Source organism: Moschus berezovskii, chromosome 14 (assembly GCF_049115385.1).
Source record: "Moschus berezovskii isolate FMDL1 chromosome 14, NW_MosBer_1.0, whole genome shotgun sequence".
Lineage (NCBI taxonomy): Eukaryota > Metazoa > Chordata > Mammalia > Artiodactyla > Moschidae > Moschus > Moschus berezovskii.
In genome coordinates, this window is record NC_142473.1 from 83,704,739 (window position 1) to 83,718,355 (window position 13,617).

Below are 13,617 nucleotides of genomic sequence, written 5' to 3' on the forward strand. Positions count from 1 at the left end.
GTTGGAAGAGGGTGTTTGCTATGACCAGTGCATTCTCTTGACAAAACTCTATTAGCCTTTGCCCTGCTTCATTCCGTGCTCCAAGGCCAAATTTGCCAGTTACTCCAGGTGTTTCTTGAATTCCTACTTTTGCATTCCAGTCCCCTATAATGAAAAGGACATCTTTTTTGGGTGTTAGTTCTAAAAGGTCTTGTAGGTCTTCATAGAACCGATTAACTTCGGCTTCTTCAGCATTACTGGTTGGGGCATAGGCCTGGATTACTGTAATATTGAACGGTTTGCCTTGGAAACGAACAGAAATCATCCTGTCATTTTTAAGATTGCATCCAAGTACTGCATTTCGGACTCTTCTGTTTACCATGATGGCTACTCCATTTCTTCTAAGGGATTCCTGCCCACAGTAGTAGATATAATGGTCATCCGAGTTAAATTCACCCATTCCAGTCCATTTTAGTTCACTGATTCCTAGAATGTCGACGTTCACTCTTGCCATCTCCTGTTTGACCACTTCCAATTTGCCTTGATTCATGGACCTAACATTCCAGGTTCCTATGCAATATTGCTCTTTACAGCACCGGACCTTGTTTCTATCATTGGTTACATCCACAACTGGGTATTGGTTTTGCTTTTGCTCCATCCCTTTATTCCTTCTATAGTTACTTCTCCACTGATCTCCAGTAGCATACTGGGCACCTACCGACCTGGGGAATTCCTCATTCAGTATCCTATCATTTTGCCCTTTTTTACTGTTCACGGGGTTCTCAAGGCAAGTATACTGAAGTGGTTTGCCATTCCCTTCTCCAGGGGACCACATTCGGCTGTGGTCCATGTGATTAGATCAGCTAGTTTCCTGTGATTATGATTTCAGTTTGTCTGCCCTCTGGTGCCCCCTAGCAATACCTACCGTCTTATTTCGGTTTCTCTTACCTTGGTCGTGGAAAATCTCTTCACAGCCGCTTCAGCAAAGTGCAGCTGCTGTACCTTACCTTGGAGGAGGGGTATCTCCTCAAGGCCCCCCCTCCTGACCATGAACGCGGAGTAGCTCCTCTCGGCCCTCCTGCGCCCGCGCAGCCACCGCCTGTTGGACGTGGGGTAGCTCCTCTCGGCCGCCGGCCCTGGCCTCAGGCGTGGGGTAGCTCCTCACGGCCGCACCTCTTTGCGTGGCTCGTTGCGCCGGGGCCGGCGTCTCTCGCGTCGCGTCTGCGCCGCCGGGGCCGGCGTCTCTCGCGTCGCGTCTGCGCCGCCGGGGCCGGCGTCTCTCGCGTCGCGTCTGCGCCGCCGGGGCCGGCGTCTCTCGCGTCGCGTCTGCGCCGCCGGGGCCGGCGTCTCTCGCGTCGCGTCTGCGCCGCCGGGGCCGGCGTCTCTCGCGTCGCGTCTGCGCCGCCGGGGCCGGCGTCTCTCGCGTCGCGTCTGCGCCGCCGGGGCCGGCGTCTCTCGCGTCGCGTCTGCGCCGCCGGGGCCGGCGTCTCTCGCGTCGCGTCTGCGCCGCCGGGGCCGGCGTCTCTCGCGTCGCGTCTGCGCCGCCGGGGCCGGCGTCTCTCGCGTCGCGTCTGCGCCGCCGGGGCCGGCGTCTCTCGCGTCGCGTCTGCGCCGCCGGGGCCGGCGTCTCTCGCGTCGCGTCTGCGCCGCCGGGGCCGGCGTCTCTCGCGTCGCGTCTGCGCCGCCGGGGCCGGCGTCTCTCGCGTCGCGTCTGCGCCGCCGGGGCCGGCGTCTCTCGCGTCGCGTCTGCGCCGCCGGGGCCGGCGTCTCTCGCGTCGCGTCTGCGCCGCCGGGGCCGGCGTCTCTCGCGTCGCGTCTGCGCCGCCGGGGCCGGCGTCTCTCGCGTCGCGTCTGCGCCGCCGGGGCCGGCGTCTCTCGCGTCGCGTCTGCGCCGCCGGGGCCGGCGTCTGCATCCATATATTTTGACTGATTGACTTCCAAGAACTCAATCAAATATTGTACTAAGCAAGCTGTGACTTCAAGTCCTACTTTTCTATTCACAGATGAGCTTCAGCATCCTAAGTTTTTTGTCATTTAGAGGCATTTTCCTCTGTTTGTTGATATTTTAATTTATTTCATATTTTCATCTTTTGTTAGTTATTTGCTTACAGATCTTTACTTTTGAGAATAACTCTGTGCATATCATCTAACATGTGTATCTTCAGACTATTTTTTCCGCTGGTGTTTTGTTATACTTTCCTAAGTCCTTAAAATATTTGAAATTGCCGGATATATTTATTTGAGATTAATTGATTGGTTAAGAAGTTTCTTCCAACCCTAGAAGGAAAGTTACCTCTTTCATGAAATTGACATTAAATCTTGCTTTATTTCTTTTTAAAACATTAATCAGCTTTTATTTTTGTCTGAGATATTAGCTATATGTACAATTTAAAGTTTCTAGATAGAAAATTAGTTGCAGGACTTCACTTATTTATTTATTTTTCTCTTTTTTTCTTTTTATTGGAGGCTAATTATTTTACAATATTATATTGGTTGGTTTTGCCATACATTGACATGAATCTGTCCCGGGTGTACATGAGTTCCCCCTCCCGAACCCCCCTCCCACCTCCCTCCTCCCCTTATCCTCCCTCTGGGTCATCCCCACATACCAGCCCCGAGCATCCTGTAACATGCATTGACCCTGAACTGGCGATTCGTTTCACATATGATAATATACATGTTTCAATGCCATTCTCCCAAACCATCCCACCCTCACCCTCTCCTACAGAGTCCCAAAGACTGTTCTAAACATCTGTGTCTCTTTTGCTGTCTCATATACAGGGTTATCATTTATTTATTTAATATTCTTTTCCCCCATTTTTTTTTATTCACTTGCCTATCTATTAGTTTGTGGTCAAGGAAGGTGATTTAATCAGCCTTATATTATAATATCTGAGAGTGCCCAAACATAATAAACCACAAGGACTGTTTGTTGAATAAAAAACAATTATTGTAATATTTTAGGAAGTCACTTTTAATAATTGTATTTATAGATAATGCTGTCCTGAACTCTGGAATAAGACATACTGAAGAACCTATGGAACAAAGGAAAAATGTAACTGAGTTTGTCCTCTTGGGGCTCACTCAGAGTGTCCAGGGGGAGGAAATTTTATTTGTCATGTTCTTCTTGCTCATTTACATTGTGACCATGGTGGGCAACATACTCATTTTCCTGACTGTCGTGGTCAGCCCAGCACTGGATTCCCCTATGTACTTCTTTGGCTACTTATCATTTATGGATGCTTTTTATTCTACTTCAATCACCCCAAATACAAATACAATTTCTATGAGAAGAAAACCATTTCATTTCAAGCTTGCATGACCCAGCTTTTTACAGAGCATCTATTTAGTGGTGCTGAGGTTTTTCTCCTGGTTTTCATGGCCTATGACCGCTACCTGGCTATCTGCAAACCCTTGCATTATTTGACAATCATGAATCAGAGAGTGTGTGTTCTGATGCTGCTATTGGCTTGGGTTGGTGGGTTTTTGCGTGCTCTACTTCAAAAATATTATTTTTTTTTACAACCTTCCGTTCTGTGGCCCTAACGTCGTTGACCACTTTGGGTGTGACACGTATCCTTTGTTAAAACTTGCCTGCACTGACACCCACAGTAGTTGCCAGTGATGGGGCGATCTGTGTGACCATTTTCACACTCTTGCTCATCTCCTACGGGGTCATTCAGCGCTCCTTGAAGAACCTTGGTCAGGAAGGGAGACGCAAAGCCTTGTCCACCTGTGGCTCCCACATGACTGTGGTGGTCCTCTTCTTTGTGCCCTGTATTTTTACGTATTTGAGACCTCCTGTTACCTTACCCATTGATAAATACTTCGCTGTGTTTTACACCATTGTCTCCCCTATGCTGAACCCTCTAATCTATACTCTGAGAAATGGGGAGATGCAAAATGCCATGAAAAAGCTATGGGTCAGAAAAAAGCAACGAAGCAGCTGCAAAATATATTACTTATTTTCAACAAACAATTGCTCTTTCAATGAGCAGGGAAAGTCATGTGTGATTTTTTTTTTTTTTACTGTAATAAATGTCTCCTCAGTTTAAATAACTTGGGTATGACGAAATAGGTTTATCATTTGAATACTTCCAATGATCAAAGTAACCTTATAAAATTTTCATATTTTCCTAATGCAAAGTATATATTTAGTTTGAAATACATTTTTATGATTTCTGCAATTTTTGAGGAAAATGTATATAGTTTGGGGGTATAAAATATCTCTATTGAAGCGATAGATTTATCTTCTATATGATGAGTTATGCTGCAGCTAATACTGCAAATTTATTTAATTAGGGAAAGGTTTTCTCATGTTTTTCTCTTCAAAAATGTAATATTCTTCAGAATAGAGCTCATTACAGATTTCAGGAAAAATAATTTAAAAAAATATGATTAAAAACTTGGTCTATTCCTCCATACACAAAGACATTCCATATTAACATTTGAAGTAGATTTCTTATTTCTCTATGAGATTCTTTATACACATTATTTAATTTCTATTGTTTAGCACATTAATGTTGAAGAAGAATGTTTCAGTCATAATATTATTGAGGAGGTTATGTTTGTAAAAATAATCGAAAGACTAAAGTTTTATACAGAAAAATAAACAAACCTTACTTAATATTCCAATTTGGTAATCACATTATTGCCTCATTTTTGTCAGCTTTGCTTGGAGTTACATTTTCATAAAGGTGGCTCATTTCGCTTTCCAGATACTTTGCAGTACCTGGTAAAACCCCTGATACATTTTCAGTATCCTGGTCACTTTTTTGCTTACATAACCTTCTGTAAAGACCCAGGCACGTGGGTCTCTCTCCTGCTTACATAACCTTCTGTGAAGACCCAGGCACGTGGGTCTCTCTCCTGTGTAAATTTAGCACAATCTATCATCTGTGCACTTTAAATATTCAGTTTGGAACATGACACCTAAATGTTTGGGGTTATGTCATTGTTAAGAAAGATTCTGACAATATATACCATTATTATTTCTCTTATTGATATAATAGAGATTGCTAGGTAATAAAGTCACCAGAATATATTGTTTTATTTGACAGAAATAGCATTCATAAAATCCTCCTCTGAATCAGGCTTGAAACAAAATATTATCTGCCTCTAATAAGGTCAGTGCATGTGGTCAAAGAGGATTATTATTTTGCCTCTCTTGTTTACTCTGGTTTCATGAGGGGCTAAGGCTATAGGGTGATGAGTGCTTTTTACTAGTAAATTACACTGTGTGAGCGGAGAAGGCGATGGCACCCCACTCCAGTATTCTTGCCTGGAAAATCCCATGGACGGACGAGCCTGGTAACCTGCAGTCCATGAGGTCTCTAAGAGTCAGACATGACTCAGCGACTTCACTTTCCCTTTTCCCTTTCATGCATTGGAGAAGGAAATGGCAACCCACTCCAGTGTTCTTGCCTGGAGAATCCCAGGGATGGGGGAGCCTGGTGGGCTGTCGTCTATGGGGTCGCACAGAGTCGGACACGACTGTAGTGACTTAGCGGCAGCAGCACACTGTGTGAGAAGCCTCATATCCTGATTTTTATCCCTATTACCTGAAGATTTCTCATATTATCTCAGTGAAAGTGCTAGTCACTTAGTCGTGTCCGACTCTTTGTGACGCTATGGACTGTATCTCGCTAGGCTCCTCTGTCCATGGACTTCTCCAGGCAAGAATATTGGAGTGGCTTGCCATGTCCTTCTCCAGGGGAACTGCCTGACCCCGGGATCAACCCCGTGTCTCCTGAATTACACACAGATTCTTTACCATCTGAGCCATCAGGGAAACCCTTTATGATCTCAAAGTCTTCTCAAATAAAATACTAATCACCAAATAATAACAAGCCTTTGGGTTTATCAGAACTTATGTAATTTATTTCTCCACTTTGGGGTGTTGCTATCGACTGAAAGTTTATTTTCCTCTCCAAAATCATAAGTTAAATCTTTTCTAAATGTGATGGTATTGGGAGGGGGGCCCTTTGGGTAATGAGTAGGTCATAAAAGTTTAACCCTGATGAGTGGAATTGATGCCTTTATAAAGAAACATCAGACGGTTCACTTAACTCTTTGGCATGTGAGGACAAAGGAAAAAGAGAAAAAAAAAGGCTGTATGTGAACTAGGGACAGGACCTCACCAGATATGGAATCTGTCAGCACCTTAATCTTGGATTTCCTAGCCACCAAACTGCTGAAAGATAAACACATATTGCTTAATCTTCTAGCCTATGATGTTCCATAAAAGCAGGCCATGTATACCAAGACATATGTTTAGTTAATTTTCAAACTTGTGTAGTTATTTCAAGTAATAAGATAAAAATATTTGCTAACTCTCTATTTTCCTTAGTCTATCAGCTTCCTAAAATAAGGGACATGGTTCTGTCTTTGCATTTTCTATTCCTTGCACAGTGTATGGGTCATAGAATCCACTCTATAGATTTTGTCAATTATCAGAGTTATTGATCTATGGAATGAGAATCGTTACTGAAAGGTTATGATTAACTCTTTTTACATTAAATATGCTTACAAATAATACTATTCTTTGACATCTCTTACAAACATTTATTCTATTGTTTATGTTAAATTTTAAGGGTTTTATATACAGCTTTTATTGTCATATTTTTCTTTTTATTTCTTCTACCACATTACTTTTGGAAAGTTTCATTTCCTAGCAATTATTTTTAAGTTATAACCTATTTTTTTTAAAACAATTGATGGTATAATGCCATTTGAAGAAACATGGATGAACCGAGAGAGTATCATACCAAAGTAAGTCAGAAAAAGAAAGACAAATAGCATACAATATCATTTATACGTGGAATCTAAAATATAACACAAATAAATCTTTCTACAGAATAGAAACAGACTAAAGACACTGAAAACTTATTTGTGGTTGCCAAAGGGAATGCCAAAGAATGCTCAAACTACTGTACAATTGCACTCATCTCACAAGCTAGTAAAGTCATGCTCAAAATTCTCCAAGCTAGGCTTCAGCAATATGTGAACCATGAACTTCCAGATGTTCAAGCAGATTTTAGAAAAGGCAGAGGCACCAGAGATCAAATTGCCAACATCCGCTGGATCATCAAAAAAGCAAGAGAGTTCCAGAAAAACATCTATTTCTGTTTCATTGACTATACCAAAGCCTTTGACTGTGTGGATAACAATAAACTGTGGAAAATTCTGAAAGAGATGGGAATACCAGACCACCTGACCTGCCTCTTGAGAAACCTGTATGCAGGTTAGGAAGCAACAGTTAGAACTGGACATGGAAAAACAGACTGGTTCCAAATAGGAAAAGGAGTGCGTCAAGGTTGTATATTGTCACCCTGCTTATTTAACTTATATGCAGAGCACATCATGAGGAACGCTGGGCTGGAAGAAGCACAAGCTGGAATCAAGATTGCCGGGAGAAATATCAATAACCTCAGATATGCAGATGACACCACCCTTATGGCAGAAAGTGAAGAGGAACTCAAAACCCTCTTGATGAAAGTGAAAGAGGAGAGTGAAAAGGTTGGCTTGAAGCTCAACATTCAGAAAACGAAGATCATGGCATCTGGTCCCATCACTTCATGGGAAATAGATGGGGAAACAGTGGAAACAGTGTCAGACACTATTTTGTTGGGCTCCAAAATTACTGCGGATGCTGATTGCAGCCATGAAATTAAAAGACGCTTACTCCTTGGAAGGAAAGTTATGACCAGCCTAGATAGCATATTAAAAAGCAGAGACATTACTTTGCCAACCAAGGTCGGTCTAGTCAAGGCAATGGTTTTTCCCGTGGTCATGAATGGATGTGAGAGTTGGACTGTGAAGAAAGCTGATCACCGAAGAATTGATGCTTTTGAACTGTGGTGTTGGAGAAGGCTCTTGAGAGTCCCTTGGGCTGCAAGGAAATCCAACCAGTCCATTCTAAAAGAGATCGATCCTGGGTGTTCATTGGAAGGACTGATGCTAAAGCTGAAGCTGCAATACTTTGGCCACCTCATTCGACGAGTTGACTCACTGGAAAAGAGTCTGATGCTGGGAGGGATTGTGGGTAGGAGGAGACGGGGACGACAGAGAATGCGATGACTGGATGGCATCACCGACTCGATGGACATGGGTTTGAGTGAACTCCGGGAGTTGGTGATGGACAGGGAGGCCTGGCGTGCTGTGGTTCATGGAGTCGGCAAGAGTCAGACGCGACTAAGTGACTGAACTGAACTGAACTGAAGGGGTTATTTGGGGAGAGGGATGGAATGAGAGTTTAGGATTAGCAGATGGAGATTATTATATATGCATTATATAGGCAACAAGGTCCTACTGTACAGCACACGGAACAATATTCAATGTCCTGTGATAAATCAATAAAACCCCATAAAAAATATATGAAAAAGAATGTGTGTGTGTATATGTATATGTATAATGGAGTCACTTTGCTGTGTAGCAAAAACTAAAGCATTGTAAATCAGCTACCCTTCAATAAAAGAAATAAAAATTCAATTATTCATTAACAATCTATAATTTAATTTTATTTGTGACAGGGAAATATTGAAGCCTGTTTTTCCCCAACAGATAAAATAATCTATCAACATAATCATTAATTTCAGTTTATTTGACAACTTTCTTTTTACTATGTGAGGTATTGCACCACCTAGAAGGCTGAATTCTGAGGAACTTGCTCTTCCTCATAGCTTTCCTCCTTTGCTACCTTCTCCTCCTGCTCTAAACATCAGGCTCATTTTGAAAAGTTTGCAAACTTCTCATAAAAGTATATTCAGCTTGTCATGACATTATATATTTATTTTGATGAAACTGCATGTTTTAATATTACATTTTCTCATCCAAAATAAGACACATATCATAAAGTACTCACTGATGTCTCAACAGTAATTTGTAAGTATCTCCATAGAGTGTATACAAATCTTGTCTTTTTGTATTTGCATTTGATTTACTGACACATTTTCAATGAACAGCTCAGAGAAGATTCACTGTGGTGTTGGAGAAGACTCTTGAGAGTCCATAGGACAGCAAGGAGATAAAGCCAGTGAATCCTAAAGGAAATCAGCCCTGAATATTCATTGGAAGGACTAATGTTGAAGCTGAAACTCCAGTACTTTAGCCACCTGATGTGAAGAGCCAATTCACTGGAAAGGACCTTGATGCTGGGAAAGATTGAGGGCAGGAGGAGAAGGAAGCAACAGAGGATGAGATGGATGGATGGCATCACCATCATTAGCAGACATGGGTTTGAGCAAGCTCTGGGGGGTGGTGAAGGACAGGGAAGCCTGGCTGCTGCAGTCCATGGGGTCACAAAGGGACCTGACTGAGACCCTGAACGACGACAACAATAACAAAAAGTCTCCACGTTGTGGTACAGAGAGGGGTATCTCCAAAGATCCCGACACTGCCTCTGGGTTGAGAATCTGAAATTCACCGTCAAGGACACTAAAGCAGAAAATACACCTGTAGTCCTGGAGAGGCTGAGTGTGAGAAAGTCAGAGAGAGAGAATTATGCAAAGCCACGAGGATCCATCTCAAATATTCATCAAAGAACTGATCTATGTGTGCATCTGAGGAAAATACCTGGGACTGGGGAGAGATTTACCCAGATGAATTAGAGAAGAGAGCTTGGTTCTCAAACTAGGCCAGGAAGAGAGCCTACTCTCATTAGCTGGAAAACCTCACGTTTACAGGGGCAGTGCTGTTGGTTGAATACTTAGAGAAATTTTAATTAGTTGTGGGACGTGACTAGTTCTAGACTGAGCGTATCCCAGGACCAACTTCAAGACCTGTATCAGCAATATATTAAAAAACAAATCCTCAAAGAAAACACCCAAGGGAATCAAAACAAGTATTTTCAAAATTTTGTGTGTTTGCTAATGTGAGCTATTAATCTAATTATTCCCACTTGATGCCCTGTGTCATGCTGGTGTAAGGGTTATACTAGGTGCATAGAATGCATTAGGAAGTACATTGTATCATTACGTCTATGAAAGTGTTGTGTAACAAGTAATTTCCTGATTAGTTGTCATGTAAAAGTAATCGATTAAAGCTCCATGGGAATGAACTATCTTGCAGGAGAATGTTAGGACTCTAAACATTCAGTTTGTTTGCACTTAGATTATCCCAGTTTTAAATTATTTCTCATCGTGTGTTTAGATCATTGTGTTTTTTATATCAATGGTCTGTTTTCTTTTCTTGGCAAGTTAAGTGCCATACGTTCTTTTATCATATCATTTTGTTGTCTTTTTAAAATCTGTGGAATCTGCAGTGATGGCCCTCTCTTCAATCTTGATTCTGATAATTTGGTTTTTCTCTTGTTTTTTCTTAGTCCATTTGGCTAGAAATTATAATTTATGCAATGTTAAAAAGGATCAATTCCTGGTATTCTTTACTTTATATAAATTACTCTTTTAATGATGTATGGCTTCTCAACATTTTCCACACTATTTATTTTAAATTTTCTTTTTTAGCATTTTGAGATAGAAGCTTAGTTCATTCTTTTTTTTTATGTAATTAATTTATTTTTTATTGGAGGCAAATTATTTTACAATATTATATTGGTTGGTTTTGCCATACATTGATATGAATTTGCCCCGGGTTTACATAAGTTCCCCCTCCTGAACCCCCCTCCCACCTCCCTCCTCCCTTTATCCTCCCTCTGGGTCATCCCCGCATGCCAGCCCCGAGCATCCTATAACATGCATTGACCCTGAACTAGTGATTCGTTTCACATATGACAACATACGTGTTTCAATGCCATTCTCCCAAATCATCCCACCCTCACCCTCTCCCATAGAGTCCCAAAGTCTGTTCTATACATCTGTGTCTCTTTTGCTGTCTCGTATACAGAGTTATCATTTGCATCTTTCTAAATTCCATATATATGTGTTAGTATACTGTATTGGTGTTTTTCTTTCTGGCTTACTTCACTCTGTATAATAGGCTCCAGTTTCATCCACCTCATTAGAACTGATTCAAATGTATTCTTTTTAATGGCTGAATAATACTCCATTGTGTATATGTACCAAAGCTTTCTTATCCATTCGTCTGCAGATGGACATTTAGGTTGCTTCCATGTCCTGGCTATTATAAACAGTGCTGCAATGAATATTGGAGTACACGTGTCTCTTTCAATTCTGGTTTCCTCGGTGTGTATGCCCAGGAGTGCGATTGTTGGATCATATGGCAGTTCTATTTCCAATTTTTTGAGGAATCTCCACACTGTTCTCCATAGTGGCTGTACTAGTTTGCATTCCCACCAACAGTGTAAGAGGGTTCCTTTCTCTCCACATCCTCTCCAGCATTTATTGCATGTAGACTTTTGGATAGCAGCCATTCTGAACAGGTGTGAAATGGTATCTCATTGTGGTTTTGATTTGCATCTCTCTGATTATGAGGGATGTTGAGCATTTTTTCTTGTGTTTGTTAGCCATCTTTATGTCTTCTTTGGAGAAATGTCTGTTTAGTTCTTTGGCCCATTTGTTGATTGGGTCATTTATTTTTCTGGAATTGAGCTGCAGGAGCTGCTTGTATAATTTGGAGATTAATCCTTTATCAGTTGCTTCATTTGCTATTATTTTCTCCCATTCTGAAGGCTGTCTTTTCACCTTACTTATAGTTTCCTTTGCTGTGCAGAAGCTTTTGAATTTAATTAGGTCCCATTTGTTTATTTTTGTTTTTATTTCCAATATTCTGGGAGGTGGGTCATGTAGGATCCTGCTGTGATTTATGTCGGAGAGTGTTTTGCCTATGTTCTCCTCTAGGAGTTTTATAGTTTTTGGTCTTACATTTAGCTCTCTAATCCATTTTGAGTTTATTTTGGTGTATGGTGTTAGGAAGTGTTCTAGTTTCATTCTTTTACAAGTGGCTGACCAGTTTTCCCAGCACCACTTGTTAAAGAGACTGTCTTTTCTCCATTTGATATTCTTGCCTCCTTTGTCAAAGATGAGGTGTCCGTAGATGCGTGGATTTATCTCTGGGCTTTCTATTTTGTTCCATTGAGCTATATTTCTGCCTTTATGCCAGTACCATACTGTCTTGATGACTGTGGCTTTGTAGTAGAGCCTGAAGTCCGGCAGGTTAATTCCTCCAGTTCCATTTTTCTTCCTCAAGATTGCTTTGGCTATTCGAGGTTTTTTGTATTTCCATACACATTGTGAGATTGTTTGTTCTAGTTCTGTGAAAAATATCTTTGGTAGCTTGATAGGGATTGCATTGAATGTATAAATTATTTTGGGTAGTATACTCATTTTTACAATATTTATTCTTCCAATCCATGAGCATGGTATATTTCTCAATCTATTAGTGTCCTCTTTGATTGCTTTCAGTAGTGTTTTATAGTTTTCTATGTACAAGTCTTTTGTTTCCTTAGGTAGATATATTCCTAAGTATTTAATTCTTTTCGTTTCAATAGTGAATGGAATAGTTTCCTTAATTTCTCTTTCTATTTTCTCATTATTGGTGTATAGGAATGCAAGGGATTTCTGTGTGTTGATTTTATATCCTGCAACGTTACTGTAATCATTGATTAGCTCTAGTAGTTTTCTGGTAGAGTCTCTAGGGTTTTCTGTGTAGAGGATCATGTCATCAGCGAACAGTGAAAGTTTTACTTCTTCTTTTCCAATTTGTATTCCTTTTATGTCTTTTTCTGCTCTGATTGCTGTAGCCAAAACTTCCAGAACTATGTTGAATAGTAGTGGTGAGAGTGGGCACCCTTGTCTTGTTCCTGACTTAAGGGGAAATGCTTTCAGTTTTTCACCATTGAGGATAATGTTTGCTGTGGGTTTGTCATATATAGCTTTTATTATGTTGAGGTATGTCCCTTCTATTCCCACTTTCTGGAGGGTTTTTATCATAAACGGATGTTGAATTTTGTCGAAGGCTTTCTCTGCATCTATTGAGATAATCATATGATTTTTATTTTTCAGTTTGTTAACGTGGTGTATTACGTTGACTGATTTGCGGATATTGAAGAATCCTTGCATTCCTGGGATAAAGCCCACTTGGTCATGATGTATGATCTTCTTAATATGCTGTTGGATTCTGATTGCTAGAATTTTGTTAAGGATTTTTGCATCTAGGTTCATCAGTGATATTGGCCTGTAGTTTTCTTTTTTTGTGGGGTCTTTACCAGGTTTAGGGATCAGGGTGATGGTGGCCTCATAGAATGAGTTTGGAAGTTTCCCTTCCTCAGCAATTTTCTGGAAGAGTTTGAGTAGAATAGGTGTTAGCTCTTCTCTAAATTTTTGGTAGAATTCAGCTGTGAAGCCGTCTGGACCTGGGCTTTTGTTTGCTGGGAGATTTTTTATTACAGTTTCAATTTCCGTGCTTGTGATGGGTCTGTTCAGATTTTCTACTTCTTCCTGGTTCAGTTTTGGAAAGTTGTATTTTTCTAGGAATTTGTCCATTTCTTCCAGGTTATTCATTTTATTGCCATATAGTTCCTGATAGTATTCTCTAATAATCCTTTGTATTTCTGTGTTGTCAGTTGTGATCTCTCCATTTTCATTTCTAATTTTATTGATTTGGTTCTTCTCCCTTTGTTTCTTGATAAGTCTGGCTAGTGGTTTGTCAATTTTATTTACCTTCTCAAAGAACCAGCTTTTGGCTTTGTTGATTTTTGCTATAGTCGCTTTTGTTTCTTTT

At 40.9% G+C, this 13,617-nt stretch overlaps 1 pseudogene; it reads left to right on the top strand.

Annotated features, from left to right (window-relative positions):
- The first annotated feature begins 3,016 nt into the window (after positions 1-3,016).
- Positions 3,017-4,034, top strand: LOC129553718 (olfactory receptor 4A47-like; annotated as a pseudogene).
- Positions 4,035-13,617: the final 9,583 nt, after the last annotated feature.